Source organism: Macaca fascicularis, chromosome 19 (genome assembly GCF_037993035.2).
Source record: "Macaca fascicularis isolate 582-1 chromosome 19, T2T-MFA8v1.1".
In the NCBI taxonomy this organism is placed as follows: Eukaryota; Metazoa; Chordata; class Mammalia; order Primates; family Cercopithecidae; genus Macaca; species Macaca fascicularis.
Genome location: NC_088393.1, coordinates 44211360 through 44224481, shown reverse-complemented (window position 1 = coordinate 44224481; position 13122 = coordinate 44211360). Strand labels below are relative to the sequence as shown.

General features: G+C 41.0%; 1 protein-coding gene across 5 annotated transcripts in view; it reads right to left on the bottom strand.

The window, feature by feature from the left end:
* LOC101926383 (uncharacterized) overlaps positions 1-10911 on the bottom strand; it is a 44655-nt gene extending 33744 nt beyond the window's left edge. For 3 of the 5 annotated variants that reach the window (XM_065536533.2, XM_074023333.1, XM_005589015.5), the window contains exons 1-2: positions 10775-10911; positions 8948-8991 (exon numbers count right to left, since the gene is read on the bottom strand). The gene's annotated coding sequence lies outside the window, so the exon portion shown is untranslated. The remainder of the gene's footprint in view (positions 1-8947; positions 8992-10774) is intronic. The other 2 variants (XM_065536534.2, XM_005589016.5) reach the window with 1 other exon arrangement.
* Positions 10912-13122: the final 2211 nt, after the last annotated feature.

Below are 13122 nucleotides of genomic sequence, written 5' to 3'. Positions count from 1 at the left end.
GAAAGGTTGGGTTACCCACAAAGGGAAGCCATCAGACTAACAGCAGATTTCTTGGCAGAAACTCTCCAAGCCAGAAGAGAGTGGGGGCCAATATTCAACATTCTTAAAGAAAAGCATTTTCAACCCAGAATTTCATATCCAGCCAAACTAAGTTTCATAAGTGAAGGAGAAATAAAATCCTTTACAGACAAGCAAACGCTTAGAGATTTTGTCACCACCAGGCCTGCCCTACAAGAGATCCTGAAGGAAACACTAAACATGGAAAGGAACAACAGGTACCAGCCATTGCAAAAACATGTCAAAATGTAAAGTCCATTGATGCTAGGAAGAAATTGCATCAACTAACGAGCAAAATAACCAGCTAATATCACAATGACAGGATCAAGTTCACACATAACAATATTAACCTTAAATGTAAATGGACTAAATGGTCCAATTAAAAGACACAGACTGGCAAATTGGATAAAGAGTCAAGACCCATCACTTTGCTGTATTCAGGAGACCCATCTCACATGCAGAGACATACATAGGCTCAAAATAAAGGGATGGAGGAAGATCTACCAAACAAATGGAAAACAAAAAAAAAAGCAGGGGTTGCAATCCTAGTCTCTGATAAAACAGACTTTAAACCATCAAAGATCAAAAGAGACAAAGAAGGCCATTACTTAATGGTAAAGGGATCAATTCATCAGGAAGAGCTAACTATCCTAAATATATATGCACCCAATACAGGAGCACCCAGATTCATAAAGCAAGTCCTTAGAGACTTACAAAGAGACTTAGACTCCCATACAATAATAACGGGAGACTTTAACACCCCACTGTCAACATTAGACAGATCAACGAGACAGAAAGTTAACAAGGATATCCAGGAATTGAACTCAACTCTGCACCAAGCGGACCTAATACACATCTACAGAACTCTCTGCCCCAAATCAACAGAATATGCATTCTTCTCAGCACCACATCGCACTTATTCCAAAATTGACCACATAGTTGGAAGCAAAGCACTCCTCAGCAAATGCAAAAGAACAGAAATTATAACAAACTGTCTCTCAGACCACAGTGCAATCAAACTAGAACTCAGGACTAAGAAACTCAATCAAAACCGCTCAACTACATGGAAACTGAACAACCTGCTCCTGAATGACTACTGGATACATAACAAAATGAAGGCAGAAATAAAGATGTTCTTTGAAACCAATGAGAACAAAGATACAACATCCCAGAATCTCTGGGACACATTTAAAGCAGTATGTAGAGGGAAATTTATAGCACTAAATGCCCACAAGAGAAAGCAGAAAGATCTAAAACTGACATCCTAACATCACAATTAAAAGAACTAGAGAAGCAAGAGCAAACACATTCAAAAGCTAGCAGAAGGCAAGAAATAACTAAGATCAGAGCAGAACTGAAGGAGATAGAGACACAAAAATCCCTCCAAAAAATCAATGAATCCAGGAGCTGGTTTTTTGAAAAGATCAACAAAATTGATAGACCGCTAGCAAGACTAATAAAGAAGAAAAGAGAGAAGAATCAAATAGACGCAATAAAAAATGATAAAGGGGATATCACCACCAACCCCACAGAAATACAAACTACCATCAGAGAATACTATAAACACCTCTATGCAAATAAACTAAAAAACCTAGAAGAAATGGATAATTTCCTGGACAGTTACACTCTCCCAAGACTAAACCAGGAAGAAGTTGAATCCCTGAATAGACCAATAGCAGGCTCGGAAATTGAGGCAATAATTAATAGCCTACCAACCAAAAAAAGTCCAGGACCAGATGGATTCACAGCTAGAATTCTATCAGAAGTACAAGGAGGAGCTGGTACCATTCCTTTTGAAGCTATTTCAATCAATAGAAAAAAGAGGGAATCCTCCCTAACTCATTTTATGAGGCCAACATCATCCTGATACCAAAGCCTGGCAGAGACACAACAAAAAAAGAGAATTTTAGACCAATATCCCTGATGAACATCGATGCAAAAATCCTCAATAAAATACTGGCAAACCGATTCCAGCAGCACATCAAAAAGCTTATCCACCATGATCAAGTGGGCTTCATCCCTGGGATGCAAGGCTGGTTCAACATATGCAAATCAATAAACATATCCAGCATATAAACAGAACCAAAGATAAAAACCACATGATTATCTTAATAGATGCAGAAAAGGCCTTTGACAAAATTCAACAGCCCTTCATGCTAAAAACTCTAAAAAATTCGGTATTGATGGAATGTATCTCAATAAGAGCTATTATGACAAACTCACAGCCAATATCATACTGAATGGGCAAAACCTGGAAGCATTCCCTCTGAAAACTGGCACAAGACAGGGATGCCCTCTCTCACCACTCCTATTCAACATAGTGTTGGAAGTTCTGGCTAGGGCAATCAGGCAAGAGAAAAAAATAAAGGGTATTCAGTTAGGAAAAGAAGAAGTCAAATTGTCCCTGTTTGCAGATGACATGATTGTATATTTGGAAAACCCCATCATCTCTGCCCAAAATCTCCTTAAGCTGTAAGCAACTTCAGCAAAGTCTCAGGATACAAAATCAATGTGCAAAAATCACAAGCATTCTTATACACCAGTAACAGACAAACAGAGAGCCAAATCATGAATGAACTCCCATTCACAATAGCTTCAAAGAGAATAAAATACCTAGGAATTCAACTTACAAGGGATGTAAGGGACCTCTTCAAGGAGAACTACAAACCACTGCTCAGTGAAATAAAAGAGGACACAAACAAATGGAAGAACATACCATGCTCATGGATAGGAAGAATCAATATTGTGAAAATGGCCATACTGCCCAAGGTAATTTATAGATTCAATGCCATCCCCATTAAGCTACCAATGACTTTCTTCACAGAATTGGAAAAAACTGCTTTAAAGTTCATATGGAACCAAAAAAGACCCCACATTGCCAAGACAATCCTAAGCAAAAACAAAGCTGGAGGCATCACACTACCTGACTTCAAACTATACAAGGCTACAGTAACCAAAACAGCATGGTACTGGTACCAAAACAGAGATATAGACCAATGGAACAGAACAGAGAGAGCCCTCAGAAATAATACCACACATCTACAGCCATCTGATCTTTGACAAACCTGACAAGAACAAGAAATGGGGAAAGGATTCCCTATTTAATAAATGGTGCTGGGAAAATTGGCTAGCCATAAGTAGAAAGCTGAAACTGGATCCTTTCCTTACTCCTTATATGAAAATTAATTCAAGATGGATTAGAGACTTAAATGTTAGACCTAAAACCATAAAAACCCTAGAAGTAAACCTAGGTAATACCATTCAGGACATAGGCATGGGCAAGGACTTCATGTCTAAAACACCAAAAGCAATGGCAACGAAAGTGAAAATTGACAAATGGGATCTAATTAAACTAAAGAGCTTCTGCACAGCAAAAGGAACTCAAACAAATATACAAGAAAAAAACAAACAGCCCCATCAAAAAGTGGGCAAAGGATATGAACAGACACTTCGCAAAAGAAGACATTCATACAGCCAACAGACACATGAAAAAATGCTCATCATCACTCGCCATCAGAGAAATGCAAATCAAAACCACAATGAGATACCATCTCACACCAGTTAGAATGGCAATCATTAAAAAGTCAGGAAACAACAGGTGCTGGAGAGGATGTGGAGAAATAGGAACACTTTTACACTGTTGGTGGAACTGTAAATTAGTTCAACCATTGTGGAAAACAGTGTGGCAATTCCTCAAGGATCTAGAACTAGAAATACCATTTGACCCAGCCATCCCATTACTGGGTATATACCCAAAGGATTATAAATCATGCTGCTATAAATACACATGCACAAGTATGTTTATTGCAGCACTGTTCACAATAGCAAAGACTTGGAATCAACCCAAATGTTCATCAGTGACAGACTGGAATAAGAAAATGTGGCACATATACACCATGGAATACTATGCAGCCATAAAAAAGGATGAGTTTGTGCCGGGCGCAGTGGCTCAAGCCTGTAATCCCAGCACTTTGGGAGGCCGAGACGGGCGGATCATGAGGTCAGGAGATCAAGACCATCCTGGCTAACACGGTGAAACCCCATCTCTACTAAAAAATACAAAAAACTAGCCGGGCGAGGTGGCGGGCGCCTGTAGTCCCAGCTACACGGGAGGCTGAGGCAGGAGAATGGCATGAACCCGGGAGGCGGAGCTTGCAGTGAGCCGAGATCCCGCCACTGCACTCCAGCCCGGGCGACAGAGGAGACTCCGTCTCACAAAAAAAAAAAAATAATAAAAAGGATGAGTTTGTGTCCTTTGTAGGGACATGAATGCAGCTAGAAACCATCATTCGCAGCAAACTATCGCAAGAACAGAAAACCAAACACTGCATGTTCTCACTCATAGGTAGAAATTGAACAATGAGATCACTTGGACACAGGAAGGTGAACATCACACACCAGGGCCTACTGTGGGAAAGGCCACCGTGACCTATTCACCCTCCACTTCCCGTCTCAGAATCTAAACGTGGTCACCTTCGAGTAGAGAGGCCTGCCCACCCACTGTGGGCAGTGCCACCCGCAGATGACACACGCTCTCCACCACCTAACGCAAACCATGAGAATTTGCAACAGGGGAGGAAAAAAGAATCAAAACTTCCAAGGCCCTGCTTTTTTTCTTAAAAGTACTTTAAAAAGGAAATTTGTTTGTATTTTTTATTTACATTTTATATTTTTGTACATATTTTGTTAAGGTCAGCCATTTTTAATGATCTTGGATGACCAAACCAGCCTTTGGAGCATTCTCTGTCCTACTTCTGTCTTTACTTGTGGTATGACCATGTTCATTATAATCTCAAAGGAGAAAAAAAAACCTTGTTAAAAAAACAAAAATGACAACAGAAAAACAATCTTATTCTGAGCATTCCAGTAACTTTTTTGTGTATGTACTTAGCTGTACTATAAGCAGTTGGTTTGTATGAGATGGTTAAAAAGGCCAAAGATAAAAGGTTTCTTTTTTTTCCTTTTTTGTCTATGAAGTTGCTGTTTATTTTTTTTGGCCTGTTTAATGTATGTGTGAAACAATATTGTCCAACAATAAACAGGAATTTTATTTTGCTGAGTTGTTCTAACAAACAAAATAAAATAAAATAAAATAACCTATGTTGTTTTTTAAAGGGGGGTGTGGGAGAGGTGGGAGAAGAAATAGGGGTATAGATGAAACATGTTTAGCCATAAATTGATATGTGTTGAAGTTGAGTGATGGGTAGGGTATATGGGATACATGACACTACACTTACTTCTGCATATGTTTTAACTTTTTCCATAATAAGTTAAAGAAAAAGACTTGAAGAATGGACTCTATATATGAACGATTCATTCCAAAGGATGGTTTTTCCAGTCATTGTTATTTTCTCCTTTGTGTCTTTTTGTATTTTCTAAATCATGTTGGCATGATTTAGAAACTACTTTGATATCAGAAAACAAAGAAAGCAGCCTCCTGAAACTCTAAACAAGGACATGTAATAGTTTTAAAAACAAAAGATTCTCACTAAATTTGGAGAAAAAAAGAATATTTAACAGCACATACTCTTAGACAATTTTTTAAAAGTTAGGTAATGGAGGAAAACATTAGAAAGGAGAAAAATGAAGAACTGTACCAACTTTATTATGACACAGAGTTGCAATTTATGCAGAACTTACAAAAATAAACTAAAAGTAGGCCACTTCTACAAACTTGCCCCAAATATAAACTTCCACAGATAGAAACAACATATAGTTATTAATTGCTACATTATGTAATGGTAAAATACTAGAAAAAAAAAATGGCCATCCATTAGAGACAGGCTGAATAACTATTCTACCCACACAAGAGAACATACAGCTATAAAAATAAATGAGGAAGACCTTTATAGGCTCCTATAGAGTTATCTCCAGGATACAGTAATGTGTGAAAAAGAAAAAAGGTACAGAATGGAGTACATAGAATATTCCTTTTAATTAACAATAAAAATTGCATACATACACATATATATAAACACATATATCATTTAAAAGAAAAATAAAAGTAAAAACCAATGAGAAATACAGGTAGTTATCTATAGAGGGAAGAAGGAAGCAGGTAGAGGGGACAGAAATGGACACTAGACTTCCTCAAATTCATCTTATTCTGTTTTGATTTTGGATATATGTTATGTAATTTTAAAACAAAATTAAATCATAGTGGGAGAAAAGCAATCCCTAAACATGAAAAGCAATATAAAACAAATGAGCCTAACTGCATGTCCAGTTGGCAGCTTAACCATATGAGAAGTATTATTTTAGGTGACTTTTAAACACAGTAATTTGATTATAGATCCCTAGTGGGCTATATCCTATCAAACTCCAACAGGACTTTATATTGTTTTTCTATATTCATATGGTTGGTAAAAATATTGGTATTGTTATTTTGAAGCTCTTTGTTTCAACCCAAGAGAAGGCAGAAAAGTGAGAACAGGAAATAAAGAACAGATGGGATAAATATAAAACAAATGGCAAAATGATAGATTTGAACCAAACCATATCAGTAATCACACTAAATATAAATGGACTAAATACTCCAATTAAAAGATGGAAATTGCTGGTTTGGTGTGGTTGTTCATGCCTAAAATCCCAGAAATTTGGGAGGCCGAGGCAGGCAGATCACCTGAATTCAGGAGTTTGAGACCAGCCTGGCCAACATGGCAAAACCTTGTCTCTACGAAAAGTACAAAAACAGTAGCTGCGTGTGGTGGTGCACACCTGTAATCCCAGCTACTTAAGAGGCTGAGGCAGGAGAACCACTTGAACACAGGAGGAGGAGGTTGCAGTGAGCCGAGATGGCGCCACTGCACTCCAGCCTGGGTGACAGAGTGAGACTCTGTCCCAAAAAAAAAAAAGATGGAGATTGCAAAGTTGAATAAAAACATAGACCCAAATACATGCTGCCTATAAGAAATACACTTGAAATATTAAAACACAAGCAGGTTAAAAAGGATAGAAAAAGATATACAATGCTAATATTAATGAAAAGAAAGCTGAAATGTCTACATTAAATTTCAAGCAAAGTAGATGTTTGGAGCAAAGAATATGAGGGATAAGGAAGACCATTTCCTAATGATAAAGGGGTCAATTCACCAGTAGGATGTAAAAATCTAAAACCTTTCTATACCTAATAATAGAGCATCAAAATACATGAAGCAGGCCAGGCATGGTGTCTCACACCTGTAATCCCTGCACTTTGGGAGGCCGAGGTGGGCAGATCACCTGAGGTCAGAAGTTCGAGACCAGCCTGGCCAATATGGTGAAACCCTATCTCTACTAAAAAAAAAAATACAAAACTTAGCTGGGCATGGTCGTGTCCGCCTGTAATCCCAGCTACTTGGGAGGCTGAGGTAGGAGAATCACTTGAACCTGGGAGGTGGAGGTTGCAGTGAGCCGAGATCATGCCACTGCACTCCAGCCTGGGTGACAAAGCAAGACTCTGTCTCAAAAAAACAAACAAAAAAATACATGAAGCAGAAACTGAAAGAAACTACAAGGAGAAAAATCCAACAAACAAAAAATCAGTAAAGATATGGAAGATTTAAAAAAATACTATCACCCTACCTGACCTAGTTGACATTTACAGAACATTCCACCCAACAACCACAGAATATAGTCTTTTCAAGTGCACATGAAACATTTACTAAGATGCATCAAATTCTGGGTCATAAAACAAATCTTAATAAATGTAAAAGGATTCCAATCATACAAAGCATATTCTGTGAACACAATGTAACGAAATTAGAAATCAGTAACAAAAGATCTCTAGAAGATCCTCAAAATACTTGAAAACACGACAAATCAAAATAACCTATAAGTCAAGAAATCAAACGGGCAAATTAGAAAGGATTTTTTATTTTTTTGAGACAGAGTCTTGCTCTGTTGCCCAGGCTGGAGTGCAGTGGCTGGATCTCAGCTCACTGCAAGCTCTGCCTCCTGGGTTTACACCATTCTCCTGCCTCAGCCTCCCTAGTAGCTGGGACTACAGGCGCCCGCCACCTCACCCGGGTAGTTTTTTGTATTTTTTAAGTAGAGACAGGGTTTCACCGTGTTAGCCAGGATGGTCTCGATCTCCTGACCTCGTGATCCGCCCGTCTCGGCCTCCCAAAGTGCTGGGATTACAGGCTTGAGCCACCGCAACCGGCCCTAGAAAGGATTTTTGAACTGAAGGTAGAATAAACGAAACAAGATTGGAAAGTAATCGCTTTTTTTTTTTTTTTTTTTTTGAGACAGAGTCTCGCTCTGAGGTCCAGGCTGGAGTGCAGTGGCGCAATCTCGGCTCACTGCAAGCTCTGCCTCCCAAGTTCACGCGATTCTCCTGCCTCAGCCTCCGGAGTAGCTGGGACTGGAGGCGCCCACCACCACGCCCGGCTTTTTTTTTTTTTTTTTTTTGTATTTTTAGTAGAGACGGGGTTTCACCTTGTTAGCCAGGATGGTTTCGATCTCCTAACCTCATTCCATCCTCCTCGGCCTCCCAAAGTACTGGGATTACAGGCATGAGCCACCGCACCAGGCCGTGATCGTTTTTAAGCTAGGAATATTCATTATACTTTTATGTACATTTGAAACTTTCCATAAAAAGTTAAAAAACCAAAATGGTGCTGTATCAGAAATAACACAATAGAGCTCTTTCCCTTTTCAAATAACACAATGGAGCTATTTCCCTCTTCCCCTTTTTAAATCCATGAGTCTTGAATCCATTCTTCCTAAACTTAACCACTATTGAGATGTATCTATCCCAATTAATGGCACATTTTCTTTGCTCTCAATCTACCAAAAATTGCCTTGCCCCTCTATCATGTGAGAAGGCAGGAAATTTCAAAAAGAAAACAAAGATGTCTATGTCCTGTAATAACAAATGTATTTCAGGAAACAAAGAGGAAATACTCACCTTGGACATTGCTACTGAAACAGCCATTCTTTCTCCTCTGGGCTCTACTCTCAGAAAAAGAAAAATGGAATGAGATATTATGCCTTTCTTGGGGAATATGCTAAATTATAACATATCCTCTTCCTCCATCCTCAATCTCATTTAACATAAAGAAAAGTCAGGAGGACACTAGAACAGGTCCTTCTACCTTCTGTATCAGAAAGAAGGGCCAGGTCACAGCTGTCTTGGGCTTGAATTTATTTCTGGATTCAAAGCTGTACACTGGAGACAGCCCTGCAGTGGTGTGCTTCAGGTTCAGAACTGGGTTGCTGTCTCCTAAAGCACTCCCTCTGAAACTTTTCCCACGCCTGGAATCCCATTACATTTCCAGTGGTCTTTTTATTTATTTATATATATATTTTTGAGACTGAGTTTTGCTCTTGTTGTCCAGGCTGGAGTGCAGTGGCATGATCTTGGCTCACTGTAACCTCCACCTCCCGGGTTTAAGCAATTCTCCTGCCTCAGCCTCCTAAGTAGCTGGGATTACGGGCATGCGCCACCACACCCGGCTAATTTTGTATTTTTAGTAGAGACAGGGTTTCACCATGTTGGTCAGGCTGGTCTCGAACTCCCGACCTCAGGTGATCCACCCGCCTCCGCCTCCCAAAGTGCTGGGATTACAGATGTGAGCCACCACGCCCAGCATCCAGTGGCTGTCTTGAAGGTATTATCAGCCCTAAAATTCTCATCCCAAGACCAGGTCTGTGGCTCGCAAATAACTCCTGTTCTTCACTCAGGTGTCCAAATGTCTGACTTCCTTATTTCTTGCCACTTCCTTGCATCCAATCCCCTTAAGGCTATAAGGCAAGAGGACGCAGGGAAGAAGTCGTGAACCCATAACTACATTTCGCAAGGTGAACCGAGGATGGATACAGAAATAAAGCAATGCAAGCTATGTATGAAAGGGCAACCACTGTGGTCAAAACAAAAAGTCCTTAAGTCCTCAGAGCCACATGGGAGGAGCACATGGGACTCATAATCCATAGGCCGACCTCAGCCCCAAATGAACCCCAGAAATACCAAAAAGAAATTTACTTCTGTACTGAACTAAACCCCCATAAGGTCACAGACTATACAAATGGCCACATAAAGTCACACATAATCACATTTCCACAGTCACACAGCTAGAGGCACAATCACCCAATTATGCTACATTGTTAGACCACCTCGTGTCAAACAAAATCCCTTTAAGTCAAGGCATATAATTACATCCAAGCACCTTGTCAGAGACACCGCCAAAAACAACCTTTCAAAGCTGCAATTTTAGTCTCTTTACACAGTCAGGAAAACAGCACACACAACCCCACAGTCACACACAATCAGTCACCCAACCAAGTACCAGATCAGGGAAACACGCGGTCACAAACACCGTGTCACAGCAACACTGTCACACACCTTAAATTTACTGGCAAATCCGTCACACGATATCAGGTTTATACACAAACTCAAAGTGACACAAGCACATCCAAACACTCTTGTCACAACTGTCACACACTTCATAGTCACAGGCAAACTCCAATTATACACGCGGCACACACACAATCACAGTCACGTAAGTATATCCCAGCCAGGTAAGCAGTCACAAACACCCTCAGAGTCACAAACAACTCACAGTCACACAAATGCTCATACACAAAACCACAGCCACACACGTCCAGTGTATGCACAGGCAGTCGCCAATACCAGGTAGGCTGTAGCCTGCACACAAAACCGGAGACACGGCCACACGAGTAACCCCAGCGACGCTTTCTCCGCGCATGTCCGCTCTGACACCCCGGACACTCCTACCTTGACAGAGATGCAGTTAGGGTCCAAGATCTGGCGCCCGGGTTCCAAGCCCGATTTCGGGTTCGCCAGCCCAGCAGGTGCGGAGCCAAGCTCCTCCACAGACGCGGCCCTCTCCCCACGCGAGGCCTCCAAATCTCGCAAACTAACGGAAATGAAGCCGCGCTCCGGACGCGGTGCCTCTGGGAAATGTAGTCCAGTGCTCTGGACACGGTGCCTCTGGGAAATGTAGTCCAGCGCTCTGGACACGGTGCCTCTGGGAAATGTAGTCCGGCACTCTGGACACGGTGCCTCTGGGAAATGTAGTCCAGCGCTTGGCTGGCCGGCCAGGACGTGAGGAGGCCCGGGCGGCTCACCTCTCGCGGGCTAGTGGACTCGGCCTGCCGCGCCCCAGAGGTTTCTGGGAGTGCCCGCCCGCCCACGTTTGGTGCGCAGGCGTTAGGCGCTCAGGGCCTGCCAGAGCGAGCTCTGAGTGGTTCCGGGGTCTACCCCTGGCAGGAGAGAGGGTGGGACCGGCCGTCCAGGCAGGTGCGAGGCAGGAGCCGGGGCCGGTGCGGGGACCCGCCGGAACCTCGGATTTGCAGAGGATCGTCTGTGTGCCCTGCCAGGCCCTTGGGGGGTGTGTGCGTGTGTGTGACAATGGGAGATGCCGGGTGGACCGAGAGTCTTTCCGTGACCGGGTGTGTATGGTTGTTTCTGCCTGTGTGTGATTCTTCCTGCTGTGGGGTGTGAGGTGATTTGTACTTTAAGCTGCGTAGTAATGGGATTTTATCACTGTGTAGAATCGTCTGACAGTAAGACGATTCTACACAGCTCTCTACCATGGTTTGCTTATGAAGGGTATCTGCATGTATATCTGCTTTTTTGTGTGTGTCCGTAATTGACTGGTGATTTGTGTTATATAAACGTGCTTTCCTTGTGCTTGTATTTCAGTGTCTGTAAGGGTGCCAAAAGCAAATGAGCTGTGTGTGATCGCGTGTGCCAATGAAAATACTATGGCCAGGTTATTTCTTCCTTAAGTAGTAATGTAATCTGGAAAAGATAATCAATTTATCTGACAAGTGATTTAGACATGATTTTTCTATTGGATCAAATATATGTGTTATGGGGAAGAATCCAAAATTAACGTAGTTTTTTCTTTGTTTTTAGAAAGATTATTGCAAAACCAGTCCTAGGGTAAACTGCCTTTTCCTCTGCCACAGTAGGCCAAAAGTAGATATCCATTATTTTCTAATTAGAGGGTAAAGTTTCTGCTATTACTGGGTAAGGTTGAGAGGCCATCAACTAATAAAACAATAAAATTATGTTATACATAAGAAGAGTGAATTTTAGGACAGTACAGCACTAGTCAGATTTCCCAAATTCTAGGTCAAACACTTCATTTTCTGATGAGAAAACCTTGATTGGCAGAAAGTAACTTAAGGCTGTAGAGTTTGTTGGTAAACCTGAACTTATTTTTACTTACTTCAAGACCTCTTGACCTTTTACGATTTTTGAATAATCAAAAACTTGTGAACTTCCAGCACAGAGAAGATAGAGTATAATTTCACCACTCCTTCAGAGGGAAAAACATTAATAAAAGTTGGTCTTTCAAGACCATATATCAAATACATTGATCTCTTCCTGGTAATGTGACTGGAATAGCAAATTTGGGGACCAGAATTCTTGAGTGAATGAACCTGTGTGTGTGATCAGGCATAGCTATGTGAAATATAGGTAATTATATTGCACTGAGATATAGTGGGTCAAAGTCGGGCAAGAATTATGTCCGATTCACATGCAGACGTATGTTTATTGCGGCACTATTCACAATAGCAAAGACTTGGAACCGACCCAGATGTCCATCAATGATAGACTGGATTAAGAAAATGTGGCACATATGAACCATGGAATACTATGCAGCCATAAAAAAGGATGAGTTCATGTCCTTTATAAGGACATGGATGAAGCTGGAAACCATCATTCTGAGCAAACTATTGCAAGGACAGAATACCAAACACTGCATATTCTCACTCATAGGTGGGAATTGAACAATGAGAACACTTGGACACAGGGTAGGGAACATCACATACCGGGACTTGTCGTGGGGTGGGGGCCTGGGGGAGGGTAGCATTAGGAGATATACCTAATGTAAATGATGAGTTAATGGGTGCAGCACACCAACATGGCACATGTATACATATGTAACAAACATGCACGTTGTGCACATGTACCCTAGAACTTAAAGTATAATAAAAAATAAAATTAAATAAAAATAAAAATTATGTCCAATTATATATGGGAGATATATACTTTTTTTGTTTAAGAGGTGACACACATTCTGGTTTCAAATTGAACAGCATGCATTGATC